This window comes from Callithrix jacchus, chromosome 14 (genome assembly GCF_049354715.1).
Source record: "Callithrix jacchus isolate 240 chromosome 14, calJac240_pri, whole genome shotgun sequence".
Classification (NCBI taxonomy): domain Eukaryota; kingdom Metazoa; phylum Chordata; class Mammalia; order Primates; family Cebidae; genus Callithrix; species Callithrix jacchus.
Window position 1 is genome coordinate 74,405,540 of NC_133515.1, and position 27,481 is coordinate 74,433,020.

At 35.9% G+C, this 27,481-nt stretch overlaps 1 protein-coding gene across 3 annotated transcripts in view; it reads left to right on the forward strand.

Moving 5' to 3' along the window:
- The window catches only part of SLC8A1 (solute carrier family 8 member A1), a 404,614-nt gene that overhangs the window by 1,254 nt on the left and 375,879 nt on the right, over positions 1-27,481 (forward strand). The gene's annotated exons all lie outside the window — the stretch shown is intronic.

The window sequence follows — 27,481 nt, forward strand, 5'->3', positions numbered from 1 at the left end:
AGTATGAGCGGGAAAAAGAAAAGAGTGAAATGAAGAAATATGGAATGTGATATTCCCTCTCTGATGAGAGATGTGACATGGCAAATTATTAAAAATCAAGTATAAGAAAATAAAAATAGTTTGTAATACTGACCAAGGAGATGTTCTCTGGATAAATTAGGTGTCTGGGAAAGGCAATTCATTTAACAGATACAGATGAAATGACTAGTTTTGTGGTGGTTTCTTTCAAGCTATGAATGTCCCATAACACTAAAAAGGTGGCAGAGGAAGAGGAAATGTGTTTTTATTTCACTAATGCACCACAATTATTAAAATAATTATAATACTAAAAGATAGATTGTTTTCATCAAATTATTATTTTATATGTCGATTTATACTGACAGCACATTAAAATAACACGTTTATAGATTTTGAGAATAGGCTATTTTACTTTACTTAAAAATACTAGTGTTCTGTATTTGTGAGAGAGTTAGAAAAAGAGAGAGAGAATAAACTATGCCTTCCTTTTTTAAACTAACAGAGACAAGCTGTCATAACTTTTGCTAAAGTGGAACAGGCCTGCAAAAAGATGGTTTTAAAATACTTAATTAAACGCTGCATACCAGCCGGCTTCTCAAAAGGAACAGCACAGCAGTAGTCTTTGCAATTTTCAGTATGTAAAAGGTTCACATAAATGATGCCACTAGTGTTTGTGAACAGATGCAATGCATATATGACATCAGCTACTGTGTTCTCGTTTGCCTACTGCCAAGTACATTTCAAGTGTGCACTCCTCATGAGAAATGTCTGCTCCTGTTTTTTCTTTTGCAAACTAATTCAAAAAGCATAGCATAAGTAATAGAGAATGACTTACTGCTATTTTTTTGTATATACTATGTCAAGATTTATGGAGGAAAATTCACGACAGTCAAGCTACTTGTCCTTTTGACTCATGGCTTCTTAAGCATTTAGTGATGACTATACACTTAGGAAATCTTAAAGAGATCGTATTTTGAGAGGAAAAATGAAGGTGTTGGCAGTAGTAGGTAAGAAAAATGGCTTCTAATGAACTGTGTTAGAGTCAGCTGAGGTATGAAGCAAAGTCATGGTGGCCAAGTATGATGAAAAAATTTGAAATTGTTCCAAATAGCCTAAAGCACAGGTTAGGGGCATCTGTCTACAGGACGGGACCCGTCTGGATAGCTGTGGGCCTGGTCTATGGTGTGACAATGATAGGAACAGCAAGCACTTTTTAGAGGATTCGATGGGGAACCGTATTCTGAATGTTGGAAGAGAGTTTGTATGAAAGTAAGAGTAGGGATTTATTCTTCCAGAGGCCTGGAAAATTTTGGCCCATAGAAAAGGTCATTTTGTTTCAAGAGAAAATATACTATTGGCTATTCTTAAAAAAAAAAAATCCAAATCCCCTTACTCAGATGACTACAAGCTGTGAGACATTGACTGATCCCTGACAGAATAGTAAAAAGATTTTAAGAATGTTAAAAATGACACAAAAGGCTGGAGACTAGGCAAAGGTGCTGGTAAGGAATTGGAAGGCCAGAAAGGCTGTAGGATGTCTCCAAGCTCAATCATTGGAAGGTGAAGGTCCCTGGGATCCAGTTCACCTGGTATTCTGATCAGACATGATCTGCCCATGAAGAACTTCTTTCAATTTTTTATCTTAACATTACATGACATTGTCAAGTCTTGTGGCAAAGTGTTGGAAGAAAATTGTATGCCAGAACATTTTTGATGGTAGTTTTAAGGTTTGTGAAGTAATAAAAGGGAAACAAATTCAAGAGGCATTTAGTGCTGTTGAGGAGAAAAGGCCCTTTCTTATCCCATTGACTTCTTTCCCTGATATGATCCATGGTTATCAACTCTGACTGCACATGAAAATCACTTAGAGTAGGTGATGCCCACATTCCACCTATCAGGAATTAAATATGTTAGTGGGGTCCAGACAAGGGTAATTTAAGTCCATTCCATGACATTCTAATGTACAACCGAGATTAAGAAATACTTCTTTTATGCAATTAAAAAAAAGTGGTAACCAGTCTCATTTATTTCAAAAGAGGAGTCAACAAAACCACAGCTGAAGATTAGGGAAAAAATGTACTTTTATCCAGAAGGATAATTTCCTTGTAGGTTTTATTGATATAATCTTTGCTAACAGAGAATCCCTATTTTAAAAGATTCAGCATATTTAAAAAGAAGTTTTCTCTGTAATAAAGGATTGATTTGTATCTACTTGATATCTATCATACTCCTTAGCCTGAATCCTGTGTGAATGCTAACCACAATCACTGAAAGCTATAAAATATGTATATGTGACATTATAGTTCTTAACTACAGATACTAAATAAAATTTTATATTGTTTTAGAAAATAATCAAACAGTCATCTTGAAAGGGTATGTTAATTTTGGATAGCAACAATTTTCTAAAAAATGGGCAAATTTATTCTGAAAAAGGAAAATCATGCTATCTTTGCCTTTTACCTTTCTAGGAAGTACCAAGAACTTACTAAACTTTAAAAAATGAAATCATGCCTTAATAGAAGTGATAAGGACCAGGAAATGTCTTAAATCAATTTCTGAACCAGGCATGTTTTAGGTAAATGAGAAAGAAGACTCCACTGAATATTTACTCTGTTCTGAGCAATGTATTAGATGCCAATTAATAATAATATACAATAATTATAACTCTAGTTCCTTAATCTGCCCAGCAGCTTGCCTTCTGAGAGACAAAGTGCAATTATATATGAAATGATTCTAAGAACTATTGCCAATTGCAAGCTATTGTTGAATTTCATGCAAAGAAACACAATTCTAACCATTTTTAAACCTTCTATTTTCATTGCTTCACTTATATAGATAAAATACATTCTCTGAAATAAAAAGTCTTTTGGATGTTGCAGTTAAAATCTTGAATTCCAGATTCAGACAAATCCATGTTCAAATCCCAACTTTGTTACATTCTGCCATGCTGGACAAGTCACCTAAAAACTGTGTTGATATGTATACAGCTTTTACTGTTTTCCAAGCACACTTTTAAGCAAGTTACAGGTAATAATTTACTAATTCTGACAAGCAACCCTATGTGATAGTCACCCATTTTACAGATGGAAACACTGACACGCAGAGAAGTTGAATAATATGCCCGAGGTCACACAACTAGTAAAAAAAGGAAGTAGGATTTGAAGCCTGTGTTTAACCTCTGTGCTACACTGTTCCATAGTCATTTCCTTGCCTTTTAAAAATGAAAACAAATAAAATTAATGTGTGAAAGATATATAATATAGTTATGGCAAGAAATAAGAGTAAAATAATAATATTATTATTTTCAGATTACTGTCCACGTAGTTTAATAATCATTTGAAAAAGCTTTTCTGAATGCCAACTCTGTAAAAAATAACATTGAACACTCTTTACAAACTAAGGTTTCCAAAGTATTGAGTAGACATTTTTCAAATATCAAAGTTAAATTATTATTTTGTGACTGTATTCCATCCTTGTAGTCTCTCGGCCTATCATATTAACCATGTTTCAATCAATGTATGTTGAAATGTTAAACACCCTTTCCCTCACTCTTCAACGTTATGTAAGCAACGATGATTGGAAAATGTGATAAAAATCATTTAAATGCAAGTTAGTATTATATTGAAGGACCTATCTCCCATACATGTTCAATTTCACTTAATTTTCAATTCATTAATCTAAAATGAAGAATAAGAAATGCACTCAGCAATTAACTTACACTTGCTTATGAGCATACAACCTTTGGAAATTCAACATACAATTTTTGCCAGTTTTGTGAGTTGTGCATTTAGCTTTGTAAAAGTTATAAAGAAATAATTTTCAGATAAAGTGTAGGGAAATTGGTCAGTTGTACTTTCGTAACAGGGAATGAAATGAAAGCTTGCCTCTATTTTCCTCACTTTCTATTAGACGTGCAGAGGAATAGAGGTCGCATACACCGTCTAACACTGTCTTCACTCTACACACATTTAAGAACACTTATTATATCATTTTTCCAGAGATGATTTTGTTATCATAAATATTAAATATTCTTTTGCTTAAAAAGATAAATATCCACTGTCCTACTACAGGCAGGAGAAAGGAAAAGCAACTTATGAGATGAGAGATTTAAACACAAAATGAAATTCCTTCAAGTCCCATAATCTATAGACCCTGAGAGATTATATATTTTTTTAATTATCAACAATGATATCAACAATAAACTATAGTAATTTATAAAATTATACCTTCCTGAGCAAAGTAAAGAATTGGAAGACAAAACAAGAACATAAGGCCGGGCGTGGTGGCTCACGCCTGTAATCCCAGCACTTTGGGAGGCCGAGGCGGGTGGATCATGAGGTCAAGAGATCGAGACCATCTTGGTCAACATGGTGAGACCCTGTCTCTACTAAAGATACAAAAAATTAGCTGGGCATGGTGGCGCGTGCCTGTAATCCCAGTTACTCAGGAGGCTGAGGCAGGAGAATTGCCTGAACCCAGGAGGCGGAGGTTGCGGTGAGCCGAGATCGCGCCATTGCACTCCAGCCTGGGTCACAAGAGCAAAACTCCGTCTCAAAAAAAAAAAAAAAAAAAGAACATAATATGCTAAAAAACAAATCCCGGCCGGGCGCGGTGGCTCAAGCCTGTAATCCCAGCACTTTGGGAGGCCAAGGTGGGTGGATCACGAGAGATCGAGACCATCCTAGTCAACAAAGTGAAACCCCATCTCTACTAAAAATACAAAAAATTAGCTGGGCACAGTGGCGCGTGCCTGTAATCCCAGCTACTCAGGAGGCTGAGGCAGAAGAATTGCCTGAACCCAGGAGGCGGAGGTTGCAGTGAGCCGAGATCGCGCCATTGCACTCTAGCCTGGGTAACAAGAGCGAAACTCTGTCTCAAAAAAACAACAACAACAACAAAAAAAAAACCAAATCCCAAAGTTTCATTATAAAGAAACTAAATTTACATAACATTTATACATTTAACTTATGCTAGTCTAGTAACTTGGGCATGGTAACCCAAATGGATGATTGAGAAGAAATTAATTTTATCTGTTTTTCAAAGAAAGATACAGTAAATACTCATTACATAGGTTGAGAAACAGACCTCCAAAAGTTCGCCAAGGTTGTAACCTTCCTAATCACAATTTCAAAATGTAGTCTGAAAAATGACTGTTATTTCATATCTTTGGTGAAGTAAAGCTTTCCATGGTCAAAAAAAAATGGATCTATGAAATATTGCATAAAATATATCTCCATCTCAGGTATCAGAGATCACACTAACACACGATTAGCTCTGAGAAATTCTGCAGAAGGTAATATGAGCACAACCTTGCTATCATTAATGAAGGTTTAGAATCCAGACAAAGAGTAGCTGATTCCGTGTGCTCCCTAACCTCTCAGTACTGAAATAAGGCTAACTCAAGATTAGCCACTTCTCTAAAAGAATTAATTTGACATGGACCTATGGTTTTAACATTAGGACAAGTGATTTAACGGGTCTACATGTGAAAAGGGTAGGATGCCTAATTTACAGAATGCCTGTTGAAGCTCCATTGACATCGTTAACACGCAACACTCCAAATATGTATTTGTAGCGATCCTGAAAGTATAGAAAAGCCTTTTGAATATTGTTATTGTTGTTGTTGGAGGTGATAATAGCACAAATAAACTGCTCTCCTTTGACTTAGATTCAGCCTACTATAGAAGATGTGTGTGTGTGCATTTGTAGGTGTGTATGTATGCACATGTTTATTGTGTTTTCAGAGCATCTAGAATTGAGCTCTATGAGCGTTTCACACCAATGTGATATTTTTTTTTTACTTTTTTCTGTTTTTGTAATTAAAAAAACTTTGTGGGTACATAGTAACATATATAAATATGGGGTACATGAGATGTTCTGATAAGGGCATTCAATGTGAAATAAGCACATCATGGGGAATGGGATATCCATCCCCTCAAGCATTTATTGTTTGAGTTATAAGCAATCCAATTAAGCTCTTTAAATTATTTTAAAATGCACAATTGTTATTCACTATAGACACCCTGTTGTGCTACCAAATAGTAGGCCTTATTCATTCTTTCTAACTATTTTTGTACCTATTAGCCTTCCCCACATCCCCCCACTATACTTCCCACCCTCCGGTAACCATCCCTCTATTCTCTTTGTCCATGAGTTCAATTCTTTTGATGTTTAGAAACATCAAAACTGAATAGTACACAATTGTGTATATGTACCACATTTTCTTTATCCATTCATCTGTTGATGGATGCTCAGGGTGCTTCCAAATCTTAGGTATTATAAACTGTCACGACAAACATAGGTGTACAGATATCACTTCCATATATTGATTTCCTTTTTTTGTGTGGCATATATACCCAGCAGTGGAATTGCTGGATCATATGCAACTCAAATCTCAGTTTTTTTGAGGAACCTCCAAACTATTCTCCATAGTGGTTGTACTAACTTACATTTCCACTAACAGCATACAAGCATTCCCTTTTTGCCACCAGCATTTGTTATCGCCTGTCTGTTGTATGTAAGCCATTTACCTGGGGGAGATATCTCATTGTAGTTTTGATTTTCATTTCTCTGATGAGTAGTGTGTTGAGCACCTTTTTATATGCCTATTTACCACTTGTATGTCTTCTTTTGAGAAATGTCTGTTCAAATCTGCTGCCCATTTAAAAAAATCAGATTATTAGAATTAATCTCATAAAGTTGTTTGAGCCCTTTTATATTCTGGTTATTAATCCCTTGTCAATAGGCAATTTGCCAATATTTTCTCCCATTTTGTGGGTTGCCTCTTTACTTTGTTGATTGTATTATTTGCTGTACAGAAGCTTTTTAAATTGATGTGATCCCATTTGTCCATTTTTGCTTTGGTTGCTGGTGCTTGTGGGGTGCTGCTCAAAAAATCTTCACTCAGACCAATGTGCTGAAGATTTTCTTCAATGTTTTCTTGTAGTAGTTTCATGGTTTGTGGTCTTAGATTTAAGTCTCTAATCCATTTTGATTTGATTTTTGTATATATCGAGAGTCAGGAATTCTGTTTCATTCTTATGCATATGGATATTCAGTTTTCCTAGGGCTATTTACTGAAGAGACTGTTTTTTTTTTCCAGTGTATGTTCTTGGCAACTTTGTCAAAAATGAGTTCACTATAGGTGTGTGGATTTGTTTCTAGGTTCTCTATTCTGTTCCATTAGTCCATGTGTCTGGTTTTATGCCAGTATCCTGCTGTTTTATTTACTCTAGCTCTGCAGTATAATTTGAAGTCAGATAATGTGATTCTTCCAGTTATGTTCTTTCGCTTAGGATACCTTCAGCTATTCCAGGTCTTTTGTAGTTCCCCATACATTTTAGGACTGTTTTTTTTTTCTATATCTGTGAAGAATGTTATCAGTATTTTCATAGGAATTACATTGACTCTATAGATTGCATAGTACACATATTTTAACAACATTGATTCTTTCAATTCATGAATATGAGCTATTTTCCATCTTTTTGTTATTCTCCTAAATTTTTTTAATTAATGTTTTATAGTTTTCATTGCAGTAATCTTTTCACTTCTTTAGCTAAGTTAATTCGTAGGCATTTAATTTTATGCATGGCTAATGTAAATGGGATTATTTTATATTTCTTTTTTATATTGTTGACTGTTGGCATATGGAAATGCTACTGAATTTTGTGTGTTGATTTTGTATCTTGCAACTTTACTGCATTTGTTTATCAGTTTAATATCTTTTCTGTGGAATCTTTTAGTTTTTCCAAATATCAGATTGTATCATCTGCAAACAAGGGCAATTTGATTCCTTCCTTTCCAATTTGGATGCCCTTTATATCTTTCTCTTGTTTGATTGCTCTAGATAGGTCTTCTGGCACTACATTGAATAAAAAGTACACTAATGTAATTGTGTGACTATCTCACTATATACTAAGTTCATTGAGTAGCTGGAGACGTGGTTCTAAAGAACTTAGAGTACAGAAAAACAGACCATTGCAAAGCAGTTTGGTGAGAACTATGAGATAGAGTTAACGGCACAGACTAGAGATGCGGGTTGAGAGAGCAGCACAGGCAAAGTCTAGAGAAAAAGGAAAATCAAGACAACTTACGGATAGGAAACTAGAAGTAGTTTATTATCACAAAAGGTACTTTGTTGTTTTCTTAATTGAGGTATATTACACCTACAGAAATGTGATTACGCAGCTCAAGGAATTTTCATAAATGGAATTGACCCATATACCCATCAAATAGATAAAGAAACAGAATCATCCTCAGCACTTCAGAAGGCCTCCTTATTCTACTTTCCAGACCATTTTCCTCTTAGAAATAACCACTAGCCTAATCTCTATCAAGGTTTTGCTATTGCCCGAGCTTTTAGGTATGAGATAGGAATAAGACTGAAGAGGTGATGGTGAGAATCCTGTATACTGCTAATAAGTTGGAACTTTGTTCTGAAATCAGTGGCTGGAGAGTAGGAGGTAAGGGTTCTAACCAGGAATGTGATCGGATCTGTGACCTCTTCCTTATATTGCATATTCACTGCTATTTCCTGACCCAAAGTATATAATTAATGTTTGATGAATAATTAAGTGAATAAATGAGTATTCTTTACTTACTCCAAGTAATGTGTTTATTATTCAAAAATCACATGAAAGTATTTGAATGCTCTAATAAATCTTCACAACTGCACTAAATAAAAAATATTTTTAAAATGCAATTATATTCTTTTGTAAGAACTCATGAGATAAAGTATATGTTTAGTTCTTATCACCTAGTAATTACCTAATAAATATGAGTTATTATTAGTCACTCAACAAGCATTTATTACACATCTATATTTCAAGCACTATAGTTTGGTGTATAAAATAATGACTAAGACATTACCCTCAAAGAATTTACTAATGAAATTTGAGAATCTAAAGAAGAGAAAATTGCAGAGGTTGAAAACTAGACAAGAGTCCATAAACCTGGGAGGGAAGATGTAAATCAGGCTAAGTGGTTGTGCTTTCTTCAGGGGGTTAGATGAATAACATGATGAAAGAGGAGCTAAATTGGGAAAAGAACCGATGTAGCAATGAGTAAAAATTTTTCTAAAGAAAGTTTTATAATGAATGTAAGTTCAATAATGTTAGATCCATTTCTAGGATTGTATTCACTTGTTTTGCTTTTCTATATCTATTTGTTGGCCTAGAAAGGACCATATCAATTGGAGGATTGATATGGATGCCGGGCAAAGGGAGATTTAAATTACTCTGAGAATGAAATTAAGATGTCTAGAGATAATGAAAACAGTCTTTGATGCTTCATGGTAAGATCTTGATTTAGTGTGAAGAGTAAAGCAGAGTGGAAAGATGGAAGGAAAAGTTCCTTTGACACTTTGATCCCTGGTTATAAAATAATCTGAAACCTGGGCCACTCTTTGCATCTAAAGGGGGATGGCATATTCTTATTGTAAAGCTTTTGGCAGGTCCCACCTGAGTGGTAGATAAGATGAGGCCTGAGATTGAGATCCCTACTAGGTGCATGAGGGGCAACTCCCAAGAGGACAAGACGAAGCACAAACCAAAACAGATATCCATCCACACACTGAAGTACATGAACGAAACATTTGTCTTCCTTAGTATATTTCCCTATCTGACCAGGAGGGTGTACTGGGTAGAAAGCTCTCTGCTTCTAAGTTACTGATTTAGTTACAGATCCATTTTTCAAAGTAAAGTAGATTGCATCCATTTTCATCAAAAGAAGCATACGGGTCAAAAGAGAGTGCTTGTGAATCAAAATATGTAGAAATAAAGGAGATAAATGAAACTTGTCAACATTATTTAAAATAGTATTCTAAAGTGAGCAAATATGTGCAATTATTTCTTAACTATTTTGCTAATTTACATGAAGTAGTGAAAATAGGAGAAGTGTTATACAAAGAGTACATACAGACATCTTAATGAAGATTCCAGAGTATTAATGTCACTGGAGTTAGAGATCTAACTCAAGCAATACAGCAACCAAATACAAAGTAACGAAGGATAAGGAGATAGAGAAGAGTAGAGAAAAGAAAGCATGTTTAGATAAGGGGTCACAGGAAATAAAATATGAACAGAAAACTAAATGGAGTAAGGAAACAAGCCATGTGAATAATCGGGGAGATTTCCAGACAGAGGAAAATGCAGCAAAGGAAAGCCCTGGAAGTAGGAACATACCTGATATGTTTTAAAGACAGTAAGCAGCCCAGTGAGAACAGGTAGGAGAGTTTTTAAGACATTCCATCAGAGACACAGCCAGCAGCTAATTCAGTAGGTGAATTAGCTGCTGGCTATGAGAGCCATAGATTTGGCTGAGGGTCCTAGAAGCCACTGGAGGATTATGAGCTGATAAATACATGATCTAATTTACATTTGTAAAAGTTCTTCCTGGCTGCAGTAGGCAGGATAGACTCTAGAGAGACAAAAGCAATAAAAAAAAAAAGTAAGATGATAATAAATACCTTACCTACCTTCTATAGGTTCAATGTCTACGTAATTGATTATCAGAACAAAGATATTTTTGAGAGTGGAAAGAGGGAGCTATTAATAATAACACTGGATCAACATCAGTGAACTGAGAACGTCCCAAGAAAATGGAAACATATGTTTTCCCTTAATTAAAAGGTCCTTTTCAAGAATAAATGATTACTTAGTTTAAATAAAGGCTGCAAAAGTTAATAGTTCCATTTTTTTTTACCAAATACTAGATTTATTAGTGGGCTCCAAGATAAAAATAACGATGAATGAATAAACTAGCAACTATTGGGTTAAACTCAGATAAATTTTTTCTGGAAGAATTTATTCCAAAGGAATTCTTGGGGCTTTTAATAAGTTAATTTGTATTGGGAACATTGAAGCCACTGGTTTTAGTAATGCAGTGATTCTCAAGGTCATTTGTCCATGGATTTCATTGTTTTAAGAAATGAGTTAATATCGCATGACTCCAGCCTTCTGCAGAACTCAATCTGAGACAGGTATAGTCCATAGATAGAGTGGAAAGGGTGATGAACATGATTCAAAGATCCGACCCAGAAATTTTAGTTAGATTGCTGAGTAGATAACTCAGAAGAATGAGGTGCTCCAACTCCTGTTTTTTTTTTAATAGTTGACCAACAAAGATTGTATGTATTTAAGGTGTACAACATGATTTGATACATGCATACACAAACTGCAGTCTAGAAATGACACACTAATATAGCTGCGAGCAAAATCCCAAGGTTGTTCTGATCTCAAGATAGAAAGAAGCCTTTTCCCACTTTCTATAAAACATCTGGTATTTGCTTTGTGCTTGTGGCTCCACAGATTTCAGTTTATGCCTGGGAATATTTTAAATAATGGTTTTTTGTTTCACTGTCCTCCTCCAGCAAGGACTTGGGATGAGAGTCAAAGACTGTGATCCAGAAAAACAGATTCTGACTCAGTCGTTGACACAGAAACCAGAAACATGTATGGAAAATTAAAGTATGAATGCTAGAAGTTGAGCTTGGCAATGACAGGAGTACCTGAGCTGGTCCAAAAACCAACCAGAAGATTGTCCTAGGTCCTGGGATGAACGCTGTTGCCTGCACCTGACTCTTCCCACAAACTCTGATGGGGATTGTGTAGCAGACAGCCTCCAGGACACTTGAGAACTGTCACCAGTTCACAGATCCTGGCTTACAAATGACTGATAAATTTTTAAAAGCTGCTTGAAGAATATCTCTCAAATTCTCTTTCTCTACCTAGTATTTCCTTGGGGAACAACTGTCCTTTTGCTCCTGGTAACAATGGGAGCTAGCACAAAAGCAATTCCTATGTACCAGACACTTTTCTCAGTGCTTTGCTTTTACATATATTAACTCACTAAAGCCGAACAATAACCTTATGAGCTGAATCCTATTATCATCCCCATTTTTAGATGAGGAAAGTGAGACAGAGAGAGGTTAAAGAAATTTGTCCAAGGTCACATAGCTAACCGACAGTGGAGCTGGAAAATTCTGACTCCAAAGTCAATGTTATCATCGACCCCACTGGGGCAAAGGCAGCACAGAGATGAACTGAGAAAGGGATCTTTTTGTGCAATACCTGCAGTTCCAGTCCTTACAATTATGTATAGCATGATTATTCTTTCCTCTGACACCCCTTGAAGTCTCCGCAGATCAACAGTTTTTCATGTTTCTCTCAAATTTTCTCTGTGACTCCAGTTTCTTTAGTCTATCCTCTTATCACGTAAGTGAATTCTGGCTTATGTTAGTGCCTGAAGATTTTTCTTCAGATGTGCTCTTGTTTCTATTTTATTATTTATTTAGTTTGTGTGTTGAGTGAATTGACAGCCACAATTCAGCCAAAAAATACTTTTTAGATAATTTTGAGAGCTCAGGTGCAGGATATTCAGATCCACCTCTATTAAACATTCTCTATTACGATTTTTATGGATTGTAAATGTCATCCAGACTGTTTTCAATTGATAACTTTAATATCTATTGCAAATGTAGTGAAAATGGCTTTTATAACAATAGTTTGACAAAGTATTTGGATAAAACCAAGGACAGGGTCTTGCTGCATGTCACTCACTCATTATTCATCTAGAATTGGAAATCTTTGAGCACAGTTGTTAGTAAGGATTACACTAAATTGAATTATTGTTCAGTCCATATTTCTCCATTTGACCTTAAGTAATTTTATGTAGTTATGTTAAAAATTCCAGTGAAGGTCAGAAACCAACAGTATTTATCTGTCCTACATAACAGGTTTTAGATCCCTAAAGCTTATGAAGTTAGAATGACTTGAATTTGAACATTGAAACTATACTTGCAATCTTGTGGTTCCTATTCCAATGTCGAGTCCCTTAAAGACTACTGATGGACTCAATGCCCGTTTTTGAAAGGTTTCATACATTGGCATGTAATTTTCTTTTGTAAATTGTCTGAACAAATTTAGAGCAGACAGGTACTTTTTAACCATCATTTTTATCTGTTACTTTAGTTTCACTTTATTAATGTTTACTGTTCACTCTCCCATATATGCAACTCTGTATTCAGCCCATTTCTGCAGAGCCTAAAGACTAAAATTTAACATGTTCAGATTTAAACTGATCATCTTTACTATCCATTTGACTGATCTTTCTGGTTTATCTAACTCTTTGACCAACTGTAAACTAAAAATCAGCTTAGATCCCCTTCTTTTACTTAAGTGTCCAACGCACATCATATCAGTCCCCAAATCCGCTAGTTCATACCTCCTGAATGTCTCTCATATCCATTACCATCTGCCCTTATATTACATAAATTACAATAGGACCCTAAGAGATGCCCTGCCTCCACCCTGGCCACACCCTACTATTCTCCACATTGTTGCCAAAGCAATTTGCTAAAATACAATTTTTATCAAGCATACCCACATGTAAAAACCTTTCAGTAAATCCCTATAACTCTCAGGACAAAATTCAAATTCATTAGCTTTATATCAAAGACCCTTGAAATTGTAGTTCTGCTGGTTACTGTCAATTGCCAGTAGCCCTGTTTGTCTCTCCCTGTCTTCCAATAAGCACTCTTTGTCCCAGTTATATCGAACTACTTACGATTCACTGAACTAGTCAGAGTGGCTCAGATCTCCATTTCCTGACTTGTTGAATACCTTCTTTCTTGAGTGCTTTTTTTCCTCCTTTTTCACTTAAGGAACCCTCAACAACACTTTAAAGAACCATTCTTTCTGGGAGGCGCCACTTTCCATTACCCAATACTGATTTACAGTCTCCCTTTCTGCTCCCACTGCCTGCTGTGGGTATCTCTGTAATGGTACTTAGTATCATCAACATGTATTTTTCTATCTCTTCATTAGACTCTAAGTTCCTTGAGGGTGTGTATCAATCTTACTCATCTTGATATACTCAGGACTTGAGACAGTGGCTGACATACCATGGTATGGTTGATAAATGTTTACTGAATAACAAAGCTAATAAGTCAAAGTAATTCTCATTGGATGAGAAACTAGAAGAAAATAGATGCTTAGAAGTTAAGTTTTTCTTTTGTATTTTACAGGCCTCAGGCAGGAGGTCTGCCTCTTCTTTATTTAACTCCATATTGTTAAACAAATTTTAATAACCCTATTTTTTCTTTACATTCTAAAGTCCACCTGACTAAATTCTAAACAGATTTTTAAACATTACTCATGCACATCTTGAAGGATATGTAGGCTGTGGCTGACTGACTACAAAATATGCAGTCTATTTATTGTAAGACTATCTGAACTCATCAATCTCAAAAACTGTCAATTTTATCACGCTCAAAATGAGGAGACATTCATAGAAGAGAAAGTAATTGGAATCTTTCTCTTTTAATTGAATGCCCTGTTTGTAATGATTTCATCTTCTAATATGCACAAATAGCCTTAGAATAACTTTTTAAAAGTCAAGCTCTGGTTTATCTGGTTGTCAAGGGCAAAATCCACACATGGTGCACTGAGAAGCTTGAATTAGCATTTTTAGCAACATTATTCAGACCTGATCCAACTGTTTGAAATACTGGCCATATAGCTGTATTGCGTTTTCATATGATTCTGAAATCCTTTTGAATAATATTTTACAAATGAATTTTAAGCAGATAACATCAGGCACTGCTTGATTCCTCCACCCATTTGGATCTGGAAACCTGTCCCAGTTTTCCAGTGTGCACCAGCAGACATGCCAAGTAAATCTAGCCAAGTAATCTACTTATTTAGAGCAGTATGAGCATTCCAGAGATACCAAAGCCATATACTCAGATGGCATCTAAAGTTTGATTTGGGCTTTGTATTCTTGTATTTAATGAGTGGGCACCACATAACTGCTGAAAACAGTTTTCCCAAGAACACTTCAAGTGTAGCCCCTGAATGAGGCTTAGTTATCTAAATAGATTAGACAAATAGATACATGATTGATTGATAGATAGATAGATAGATAGATAGATAGATAGATAGATGATAGATAAATAGATAGATAGATAATTTTGTCACCAGAAAGTTACATAATTTCTGGCATCTAACATCTGAATCATTGATAGTTCTTTATGACAAAGCCTAATCCTATCAATAAAGAAGGTAATTCTTTAAATGGGGATCAGTTTCATCGCCTGGAGACTACAAGGTGAACTACCATACTCAAAATCCTGAGTCCTGGCTACAAGTTCCAGGACTTATAAATTCAGTCATTGACCTTCTTCATAACTCTCTTTTCCTGTGGAATGAGTAGTTTTGGCTTTATAACCACTGGAATGCTTCTTATTATAAAGTTCACTATCGACAGTTGTGTGAGATAATAGATTGTTAGATTTTGTAACAGGGTTCTCATCGTTCATGTTGATTTTTAACTCACCAAAAAATACATCTGTGACTTGCTCCTACACACATTTTTTCTTCTGGTATTGCTTATAAATTTTACTTAAATTATCCGAGTCATTCTCATCTGATTAAAACATAAGGAGGCATAATTGGAGAAGAAAAGAACACTCTAAGAGTTTGTCCTGAACTTGGATCCCTCGCTTTCCTCCTACATTTTTAATATGGATACACTTTCCTCATGAAACACTTTTGCTTTCAGGCACAGAAAGATTAGTAAGAACAATAATTAGCATGACTCCATTTGTTAACCTACTACATTGTAAGCAGAATAGCCAGAATTTAAATGTATCTCCCTGACACTAAAATCTACTCATTCACTGTCTTGTGACTCAGATAATCATCATTCATAATAATTTTTGTTATCATGAGCATAAGAAATCATGCATCAACTGAGATATCTTTTAAGATGTATTTACCTGTAAAGCTTTTGTTAAAAGTACACAGACTACAAAGCTAACAAACCTTGTACCAAAGCTCACTTCCCCGCAGTATGATTTTTTTTCCAAACCTCACCTCCCAGAAGCATGATGTTTTACTTTAATTTCAGCTTCAGTTTCTTCATTTGTAAATGTGCTAAAATAATAAAAATATCACTGGGTTTAGGGTTAAAGGGGCAAATGAGAGTAGGTGAGAAAGCACATAAACATGACACATGACAAAGGGTTGTCCCTCAGTTCCTTAGAAATATAATTAAGATCATCCAACAGGCAGAAGCACTTGCTTCAAATGCCAGCTCTGCCAACAGCCGACACAAATTACATCCATTAATGAATGATGTAAATATTTTTGAACATCAGCAAAAGAAAAAATGGAACAAAGTAATCTCTAGATTCCATTTGGTTTTAGATCTTTATCATTTATTTAATTTCAAAAGCAATCTCTTGTGTTTGTGTTTCCTCTTTAGAAGACAGAGTTTATTTTTAATGGTTCCACTAATAAGGGGTTTTCCTAAAAGCTATTGGATGGAGGAAAAAAGTTGTCCAGGTAGCTAGAAGAAATTACAAGTGTGAAAGGGGAGCCACCCCATGGAAGTGGGACAACCAGACCTGTCAGATTTTTTATTAGTAGTAGTAGTATTAAAATGTAGACCAAATGATTATATATTTTGTTGTGGTGATTGCAGAGGCCTATGAAGGGGAGAAAGCACACACTTTCAGGTACATCAGGAAAAAAAATGTTTCTCCAAGCTGCATTAATATTTGAAGATGGAAATGATGACAAGTATAGAAGAATGAAAGAAGAAAAGGAAGGAAGGAGGGAGGGAAGGAAGCAAGGAAGGAAGGAAGGAATGTTGGGGAGAGAAAATGAAAGAGGAAGGAGGAAACCCCATTACAAAGACATAACATAGCTACTAACTGGTTGTCCGTAGATGTAGATGGTGGCGCACGCCTGTAGTCCCAGCTACTCCGGAGGCTGAGGCAGGAGACTTGCTTAAACCTGGGAGGCAGAGGTTTCGGTGAGTCGAGATCATACCACTGCACTCCAGTCTTGGCAAAAGAGCAAGACTCTGTCTCGGGAAAAAAAAAAAAAAAAAAAAAAAAAAAAATATATATATATATATATATATATATGTGAGGAAAGATTGCCATATTAGGCTCAGTTTCCCAACTCTCAAGTTTTGTGATCTTTGTAAATTTATTTACATTTTCTGAACCTAAGCTTCTTTGACTATAAAATAAGAGCTTGAATTAGATGATTTCTTAAGGCTTTCACAACTGTTAAATTTTAGGTGTAGGAGAGAAGCAAGTAATGTTTTGAAATATTGTCCTTTGTATATATAGAGCCACTGTAGTGTTGGTTTTAACATTCTTATGTTAAAGGAATGTAAATTCCATAGAAGATACAGTGAATGGCAGGGTTTTTGAGATTTTAGAAAATATTGCTTGCCAATTCTTCATTATTCCTGTTTTATTCTGTATCTAAGTACAATGCATATGTTTCTCTATAATATAATCAGCATCTTTTCCCATGTGTTCCAACTGGATTTCAGTCATTATAAAACTTTACTGTGTTTTATAATTATTGCTTCTTTTAACTAGTGTTATTAATATCTTGTATTCAATATATTTGTCAAGCTGACATTAAAAGTCTTTCATTTTGAGTTTTATTCTTGGACAACCCTGGTTATCCAAATAGATAGTTGTGAATCCACTACCTACTCCTATCCATCCCCACAAATCATCTAAAAACATTATTATATTATCAACTTTGCATCTTCAGCATATATATATATAATATTTTAAATGTATATAAGATTCATTTATTATCTAAAGGACACTCACTTTTGTTTCCTCAAAAGTTATTGAAATACTGGGTTCTAATCAGTCTTGAATAAGTTAATATATTTACACTTATACAAAGAAACATAGTTTGTGCATTCTATAATTAGTGGAAGATTTCAAAAGACAGAGCATATGAAATTAGGACTAAATGATCTGAAAACTTTACAATAAAATTATTCTGTGCTTATTTAGTTTTGAAATACTAAAGTGTCTGTTTAAAATCCACATCAAAAATCAAAAGTTAAAACAGTAACAAGAGACTTATTTTGCCATGCCTTTTAATGAACCAGATGCTTCAAAGTCAAGTACATTGTATCTGCACTTATAAATACATGATTGCATATTCCAAGTGACTGATGTTGTTTAGATGATACACAGCTTCCTTGAAAATAAGTTAATATATCTACACAATTTCACTAGTTTCATGGTGGAAGAAAATCTTACATCTGCTTAATGTCAATGAAATTGTCAGGAGTGTTTCTTGATAGGAAAGGGAAAGATAGTTTTTGGTGTTTAACGCAGATTTAATGACACAGTGCAAAAATGTTAGCAGTGTGTTATCAAGTGAAGGCAAGAGGACTCCCTCTCTTTATATCAGGCTATAAAATCTGACTAATAAGTTTTCAATATGGGGACGCTGTTTAGGCTTGTGGGGATTTAGAAAAGTGTTTTACTGGCTGAAGTTTGGGGATTGTTCCTGTGGAAAAACTGTGGCAGCAAACCTTCTGAAGCTTCCCCATGCTCAGAGAGTAACCCCAGGGAAGGCAGTCAAGAAGCCACTTAATGGTTCTTGATGGAGCTGAAGCGTCAGAAAGGTTAAGTACTAAGTCTGTATCCAGGGAGATAACTCAGTGGGCCTGTTCTTTTATCTTGAAGCTTTCTGCTATCCTCTCTCCTTCTCCAACTAAAAAGTGTTCTTATCCCAAAGTGAAAGTGAATCTCTAGTCATCCTCCAATAGTATGTCACAGTCCTGTTACACCAGCAGGGAAGAACTGGGCTGGTATCTCTAGTGAGTAACACTGAATGTCAGAAAAATGAGAGCAGACTTCGGTGGGTGAAAAGGCACAGACCATGACCATGAGAAGAAAAGTTCCTTTGTATTTCTTCTGCTTGTACCCTGCTTTGTGCGGAGTCTATTTTTGATACTGCACCTGGTCTATATGGCATACTCACCTTAATACATACATCTGCACTTGTACTTTTTGATTTACAGGGCTCATGTAATCCCATTGAAGCCTGGCAAAATTTGAGGTACATTGTACCTTTGTTTTACAGACAGTGAAATGGAGCAGGCAGACTTGCTTTTTAATTATGTTTCTGTTACAAATGGCCAGCAATATGTCGCCTTAGGCAGGTTTCTCTCGTTCTGTAAGCTTCAGTGTCCTATCTGTAACACAGAAACTCAGACAGCCTCCTTGGGTCGATGCCACAGTTACATGAGAGAATGTTGGTAAAGTAGTTAATGCTGTTCCTTGGCAGAATAAGCACTCAATCAATGAGTCTTCACCACCATTAGAGTATTACTGTTACCATAGTTAGGATTATCTTGTGGGACTCGGACACAGATGTTCTACTTCCAAATTCAACATCATTTTTCCTCTTTCCCAGGGATGTAGTCTCATGTAGCAGTGTAAGTCTCTCCCTCTGAAGATGGACATCTCAGTCAAAGAGCATTTCATATGCTCTCTTCACTCCTATTGAACTATTTCAATGAAGATATTAAGAGTTATAAGGTGTAAACACAGTCCTGAAAAAGCTCAGACAAGCAAAGACATCAAGTTGTATATAATAGTAAATTGACACAAAGAAAGAACTCATGTGAATTTAAATAACCTTTAAAAGCCAAGACAATTTCAGGTGGGAAGAAAACAAAATAAGAATTAGGAGATTAATGGCTTAGTAGAAAAATGTCTGTTTTTCTTTTCCTACCCCTACCTCTTTGGTCAATTTACTTAAACACACAGAGTTGGTTTTGTTCAAAAGCACATTGTCATATTCCCTTTTGACAGTTAAAAGGGAACAAATTCATTTTCTCCACGTGCTGAATGGGCTTAAAACACACACACACACACACACACACACACGAAAGTGAGGGGTAGCTTGGGAGTCACGTTTCACGAGAGACTGCCTGCCCATCTGTGAAATAAGATGGCAAAAATCAATCCTGAGAGAATAGCACTGGCCTGAATCTCCCAAATTCTGTGGCATGGCAATTCCCTGGCATGTGTAGTTTTTCACCAGCTTCCTTGGTGAGCTAGCAGGTGAGGTGAGGAGGATTATGCATTAAAAGCCTTTACTTTGTTTTTCAGTCTATTTTTTTCTGTCTACAGAAGGTGTCCCCCTTGTGGTTATAGCAAAACCTGGACTGGCAGTTCATCTCGTGAAATTTCACACATGGACAAAGACCTTCAGTGTTCTGTCTAGCCACCTTTTAGTAGGTCTTGCTTCTGAAAGGGTAAACTTTTACTCAGATACTCATTTCTATCTGAAAGTTAATGCTAAACTCAAAGCCAGATACTTTGTCAGCTGGCTTTAAACTTTTTAACCCCACTTAAGATTATTTTTAAAATTTCCTTTCCCTGTGACTGGTAGTATTGTTTTTCCATGAAGTGGTAACAGAGATTAAGATGGTATTATCTGTCCATTAACAGTTTACTTACTGGAGCATGAAAAAGTGATTAAGCATGTGTCTGTTTCAATGCCATGACTGACCATTAAGTTCTCTCAATTATGCAACCCAGCTTGGCCTTTTCAGCAGCAGTGAGAAAACCAGTCTGAGTCAGCAGGCTCCTCAATGGGCTTCTTTTACTCCTGTTCCCCTTTCTTTGAGTCAGAGTAAACACTAAAGCAGTGGGAGTAGACAGTTTTGGTTATTCTTAGGGAAGTATCTTGGTAGAGCTGCTGTGTCTCTGTTGGGTAGGAATTAACTATTTTTTCCCCCTGACTACGGTGTCAATACATCCAAATATCTTCTCCAAAACTATAGGATTAGTAAAGGTTTTATATGCCACTTTGATAAAATTGCCTTAACAGAAGCAGTTCTTAAAAAGGTGATTAAGAGCTCTGAACAGTAGTTTCATAAAGGAAATCCAATTAGACTCTGTCTTAATTGCAGTATTTTTTAAAAAGAGAGCGAGAGAAGGAAAATATTCCTCTCAATCATCTGTCTTCTGTAACATACAATTCTAGAATGCTTAACGAAAAATGCGCATTAGAGATCAAAACTGCTAAAATATCAAATATTAAGGTGAAAAATCGAAGTAATAGTAAATCAGCAGTTAAAATATGGATTTCTACATCTTATCTATTTGACCTCACATGCTACCTCCTCAGGAAGGCCTAGCAGTATGATTTTCACCACTGCTGACTTGGTAGTCGGGCATATTTCCTACACAAAATACATATTATAGACTGAATAATTGAAAAATGGACATTTAAACAATACTTGGTTTATGTATAACAACTTCTGCTCAAAAGGGATTTGATGCAACTTTACTGAGGGCAGTATTACGTAAAAACATTAAGATACTACTAATAGGAAACCTCATTAACACGGTATTGTTAGACACTTTTCCCATTTTCTACCCATTCTTTCTAACTTGTATGCATTGATATATTATCTGCATGTTTTAAAAAAATGCAATTGAAAAAATCAAATACAGAGTGTCATGTTTATAAAACACACACTACGGAGTACAAAAATTATTTGTGAGAAACAGAAATATATCTTATTGCCTAATGGCAGAATTGTGTTTCAGGGTACATGATCTGATTAAACATTCAGATCCAGGGACATGCTGAAATACGTTTTACTGTGTCTGATACTCAGACTGAAGCAGAGGATATCAGTATTCTCTTTCAGAGCATGTTATTTCTCTTGTATCATGAGTGTGTTTTTTTCAGCAGACATTCACCATGTATTAGTCTGTTCTCATGCTGCTAATAAAGACATATCAGAAACTGGGTAATTTATAAAGAAGAGAGGCTTATTTGACTCACAGTACAGCATGACTAGGGAGGCCTCAGGAAACTTGCAATCATGGCAGAAGGCAAAGGGGAAGCAAGGTACCTTTTTCACAGGCAGCAGGAAGAAGTGCCAAGCAAAGGAGGAAAGCCCCTTATAAAACCATCAGCTTTCGTGATAACTCACTCACTATCATGAGAACAGCATGGAGGTAACTGCCTCCATGTTTCAATTAACTCCTGCTGGCTTCTTCCCATGACATGTAGGGATTATGGGAACTACAATTCAAGATAATACTTGGATGGGGACACAGCCAAACTGTATCCTCATTTTAATAAATTTGTTATTCACTCACTTAAAAATCTGTAGTGCAAATAATTTTGTCGTTTTGGATTATCAGATTTTAAAAAGGAAGTAGAGTAGACACTTATATGAATCAAAAGTAATAGTTATTCAGTTCATCATTATTGATATTTGTGAAGGGAATAATTGATAAATATAACTGTGCCTTAGCCAATTATTGTTCTATTCATTTTTTCTGTGGCATTGGGTACAGATCACCTAATGAAAATATTCATTTCACCATCTCCTGTGATCTTAGGACAAACTGCTGGTGAATTAATATTGAACCTTGGGATTATAATGAACCTCACATAAAGCACAATTATCACTGTTCAAAGAATTCACTCGATCATCTGGAAAACACTGTGCTTACTTGGGATACCACATTCTAAAAGAGGTAATAAGATATAAATTACCAGAAAGGCAATAAATCTGGGAAGGACTTCAGTGAGAAACAGGTGAAGGAATCACGAATGCTTAAATTCATTTGAGAAGGCACAACAGCTTCCTTCCAGCATAGATAGGTCCAACACATGAAAGTTGAAGATGTGTTCAGAGGGTAAGCAGAGTTCAAGACAACAACTAGTTTCTAATCATTCGAGAGGTACAACAAATGCTTGGGCTTCATTGCAAAGAAGTGAATGTCTTTAAGGTGATTAAAAGCTCTTAAAGAATGCCAGATAACTAATTTTCAGATGTGTTACTGAAGGAAATACTTTATTATAAAATAATTTGGACTATATAATCTTTAAGGGAACTTCCAACTCAAAAAAGTTAGAATTACCTGACTAGCTGTTAGGTAGCAAGTTATCAAAAAAAATGGATGATTTGATAGATAAGTTCAGTGTCATGTAACAGGTGATAACAGATGCTTGTTGAATGAATTAAGGAGAATTATTCTTAAGGGGCCTAGAATATAAAGTCAGTAATCTCAGATGAGAAATAGTAGCAATTTGGCCAAGAAAAAATGTACCAAATCAAACTATGGCTATTGGATGCTCAATTATTATTTATTGTATTTATTCATTAGTTGATTACCTCATATGAGCTGGATAATACACTAGGTATAGCTACTTAGTGCAAGGCATTATGCTAGATACTGGTAACACCAGAGGGAGGATTCTCTGCCCCAAGAACTTATACTGCAGTAACAGAGCTAGATGTTAAACAGAAATTACAATTTTAACAGTTATTTGAGTGCTGTTTCAGGGGGTATAGCGTCTGTAATAAGGGACCCAACTGAGTCTCAGTAATCAAAGAGTTTCCTCCCAAAAGTGACATCTGAAGAGATTGTGGAAGTGTGATGAGAAAATATCCAGCAAATGTTAGAGCATTTATAGAATGAACATACCAGTTTTATGCTAACAAAGTGAAAATGAGCAAACAGAAATCATGTGACATCATATGAAGATACATTGAATATGTACATGTAATGTTAATGTTTGTAATAGTCACGTGGAATATATACTATCTCATCATCATTTATAATCAACTTTCCAATGAAGAAGTGACCAAGGCCGGGTGCGGTGGCTCACGCCTGTAATCCCAGCACTTTGGGAGGTCGAGGCGGGTGGATCCCGAGGTCAAGAGATCGAGACCATCCTGGTCAACAAGGTGAAACCCCGTCTCTACTAAAAATACAAAAAATTAGCTGGGCATGGTGGCGCGTGCCTGTAATCCCAGCTACTCAGGAGGCTGAGGCAGGAGAATTGCCTGAACCCACGAGGCGGAGATTGCGGTGAGCCGAGATCAAGCCATTGCACTCCAGCCTGGGTAACAAGAGCAAAACTCCGTCTCAAAAAAAAAAAGTGACCAAGCAAGATACATGTGCTACTGGTACCTATCCAGCAGGTAAACAATTACATTTAGCAAAATTTGGTCTGAATCTTAGTGAAACAGTCTTAAAGATCACTTCCATCTCTAAACTACCAGTCAAAATGTAACTGATTAGAAGAAATATGGAAAATGTTTGTATGTGAGTCATTAACATTGAAAATATGAGTAATAGATATAATACAAGGGCATATGTAGATTATAAATCATCTTATGACTTATTTTATCAGTTATTACTTAGGCCTTCAGTAAATAATTGAGCAATTGATTATTTTTCTAATACTCAAATTCATTTATTAAGAAATAATAGTTTACTGTTCTGAAAGACAGTACTTCATTTAATTTATTATCTCCCCTCTAAGTTTTTAAATTATGGCTTATTTTTCACTAATAATATTGCTTCTCCAACCATCAATCAGTCCATTTTTTTTCCTATGATAAAACATCACCTCCTGCTTTCTACATGACTTCGTGACTTTCTCTTATCTTATAAAAGGGGTATGCTCTACACTTTCCACCAACATCCTCTGTATCTCAGATGTTTGCATTTGTATCGTGTCTATCAACTGTGCCATTTGTATAAGGGCAATTTATTTATCAATTTATTCTTTAAACAAATACTGAGTATCCAATGTGACAAAATCATATATGACACTTTCTACATAGTATTTTTTTGAGCATTGCCAAAAAGATGCTACATGTAAAATGCCCTCTCTCTTTTGCTAGAAAGTCCATGATTAGTGAAGTTACTTGTTATTAAAGTTGTCTTCTTGAGGATTTCTTTGAAGTGGTAATTACTCTAGAAGGCAAGAGTTTTATCCATGAATAAAGTAGCTAAGAGCATTCCACTCTTAGTGTGTGTTTTCATCTGATGGGAGAAATCAGAACAAAATGACCACAATGATTCTTGAGATAAAGATGAATTACAGAAAAGGGGAAAATGACCAAAGTGAGGAAGAACATATCACCTGCCTCATGGTTTGCTTAACATCCCAGGCATTTGAAAGTAACTGGCATTTAAGCAAGCAAGAGACATAGGGAATAGTCATAAAAGAATAGTGGGAGGAAAAAGCATGTTGCTTTTATGATTATTTCCTTTGAGTCCTGCTTGTGCAAATCAGTTACTTTTAAATGCCCACTACTCTTTTACCTAGATAGAAATCTGGCCAGTGAGTAGGAAAAGGTTGTTGTTAGAAGTTCTACAGTCACCCTAAGACATGGACATAGTTCCAATTCAGAAAGCAGAAAGTCTGGTTCCATATAATAATCACATTAATTTGATAGATAGTTAAACCCTTTTCCCTTGGCCCTGTTGAAGTTGTCTGTAGCTTAAAGGCAGGGGAATGGTTGTTCTCCCCTTGCCTGCCTGCTTCTACTCCTCCTCTATTTTTGCTAATCCAAGCAGATTGAATATGGCCGGGGAAGGGAAAGAGGGAACAGAAATAAGAAAAGGCCAGCAAGCTCTTATTCTTTAGTAGGATGACTTCTCGGAATTTAGCAGATGTTGAACTCTTTATTTTATAAAATTTTTCTTGAATTCTTCAGAGACCTCATGAGGGAACATTAAATTGAAACTATACGGTGCAAGCAATGCTCTTCTCTCTGGCTTGCCCTTCCACCTCCAGAAACTTTCTGCTGAGATTTCATTATACACCAATTGATCCTCGTGTGGAGAACCTAACATGACCCTCCACCAGCTCCCTTGTGTTAGTGGTTCACATCCATGACAAGCACTTATCACATCCTTGGAATGCGCCTGCGGTTGCTCACTTTAGTCCTAAATGCTGGCCTCAGCCCTCCTTTCCTCCTTCTTTGCTAACTCAGCTGATTGTACCTACCCTCACCTTTACCTTTTTCAAAGGTATGTCAGACACTGTTCCCCATATTCCAGAAGACACATTTCAACCTCTCAAATTTCAGCGCCCCTCCCATTAGATTCAGGTGATAGCAACAGGGAGTACTAAGGGATGCTATTTATATAGAATCATCAGGGAAGGCTCCCGTGAAAAGGATACGTAAACATAACCTATTGTAAAAATACGAGAAAGCTCACAGCATCCCTGAGAAGAGTAGAGCAGCAAGCTTGGAGCATGGGTACAAACAAGGACGGCAGACAGATCACATCCATCACAGATCCCTGGGTGCTAAAACTTTCACTACAGTTCCTCTGGCTCTGGATAATGCTAGTCCTTCCAAATGGTGCTTTCATCACTGCCGTTAGCTGGAAATTGGATGTTGCTACTGCTCGCACTAGCACTGTCAACATAATCCCAAAGGAAAAGCTATAATACTCATCTGACTAATGATAGTGTGATTGGAATAATACTTTTCTCCTAAAAGGACAGCCTGTGAGGGATAATTTCATTTGGATGCATTTTAACACATTTGTTTTAAAATATATAGTCATGTTATATTAGTCACAGTTATACCTGATTTATGCAATGGAACCTTTTTGGTAGAATGATGGTGGAGGTCAGCATTCACAATAAAGATTTTTATCCATTAGGACTAAATGTATAAAATGGGTCTATTTGCAGTTTTTGTCATCCGCAAATGACAAAAATTCAAAATAAATGCTTTCTAAACTAGATAGTAGTCTGTCTCCCTCTGATGATCACAATCTGGAGATAAGCAATTCAGGGCTGACAGTCACCCTGGATTATCATCAGGCTTAAAATCACCAGGATTTCTTTTATCTTCATACTTTGCCGCCCTTAAGTGTCTCATGGACCATAATGGCTGCTCAAGTTCCAGCCATCAGCCTGTATTCCATCCATCAGAAAAGACAAAGAGAGAAGAGAAGTATGTCAGCTATGTTTTAAGAAGGTTTTCTGAAAATTGCCACATGACACTTCTGTTTACTTATTAGGTAGAACCTAATCGTGGCCTCACTTTACTGTAATACAGTCTTTATTCTGAGCAGATAAAATTGAAGGATCTGTTACCAACAAAATATTGGACTAGATAATTAGCAGTCCCTGTTTGTTTTCTTCTGTTTTGGCTTTTGTTGACTGTAGCTGTTCTCTTGTGGAGGTTACGATTGTGCTTTCTCTTCTCTCCAAGTGCTGAAGCTTTGTAAATACTTCCTCATGCTGTTTGTAAGTTTATACCTCTCTCACCCCCCTTCTCCCTCTATACAGAACTGGGATCTCACTTTTCAGCATTTAAAAACAACTTGTCTGAAAGGGTTAAGACTTAGAAACCTTTAGTTTTCCATTGGTATATTTAGATTATAAGCTTCTGGGGCCAGATTGTATCTCCTTTTTTTTTTTAAATCATCTAGAGACTTCATCAATTATATACACATATACATATACATACACACACACACACACACACACACACACACATATATATATACTTTTTTACAACATATTTTCAGTGATTGTGAATTTTAAATTTAGATTTTAAAACATAAAAAATACATAGGGGAATTTAATAACAATGCAAAAATATTCAGCTAATCATTGTATATTTTTATTTATTGTCTTCAGCACTTTAATTCATACATTAAGAGTGCCAACTGTGGCTTCTGTATAGAAATAAGGAGAAACATTGTCCTTCTATGGGTTTCAGAAAAGAGGAAGTGTCTACAAGCGCATTACGTTGTCATAGCAAAAAGAACAAAGGCTCTGGAAACAGGCTGCCTGGATTCAGATTCCCTCTCTGCCACTTATGAGCT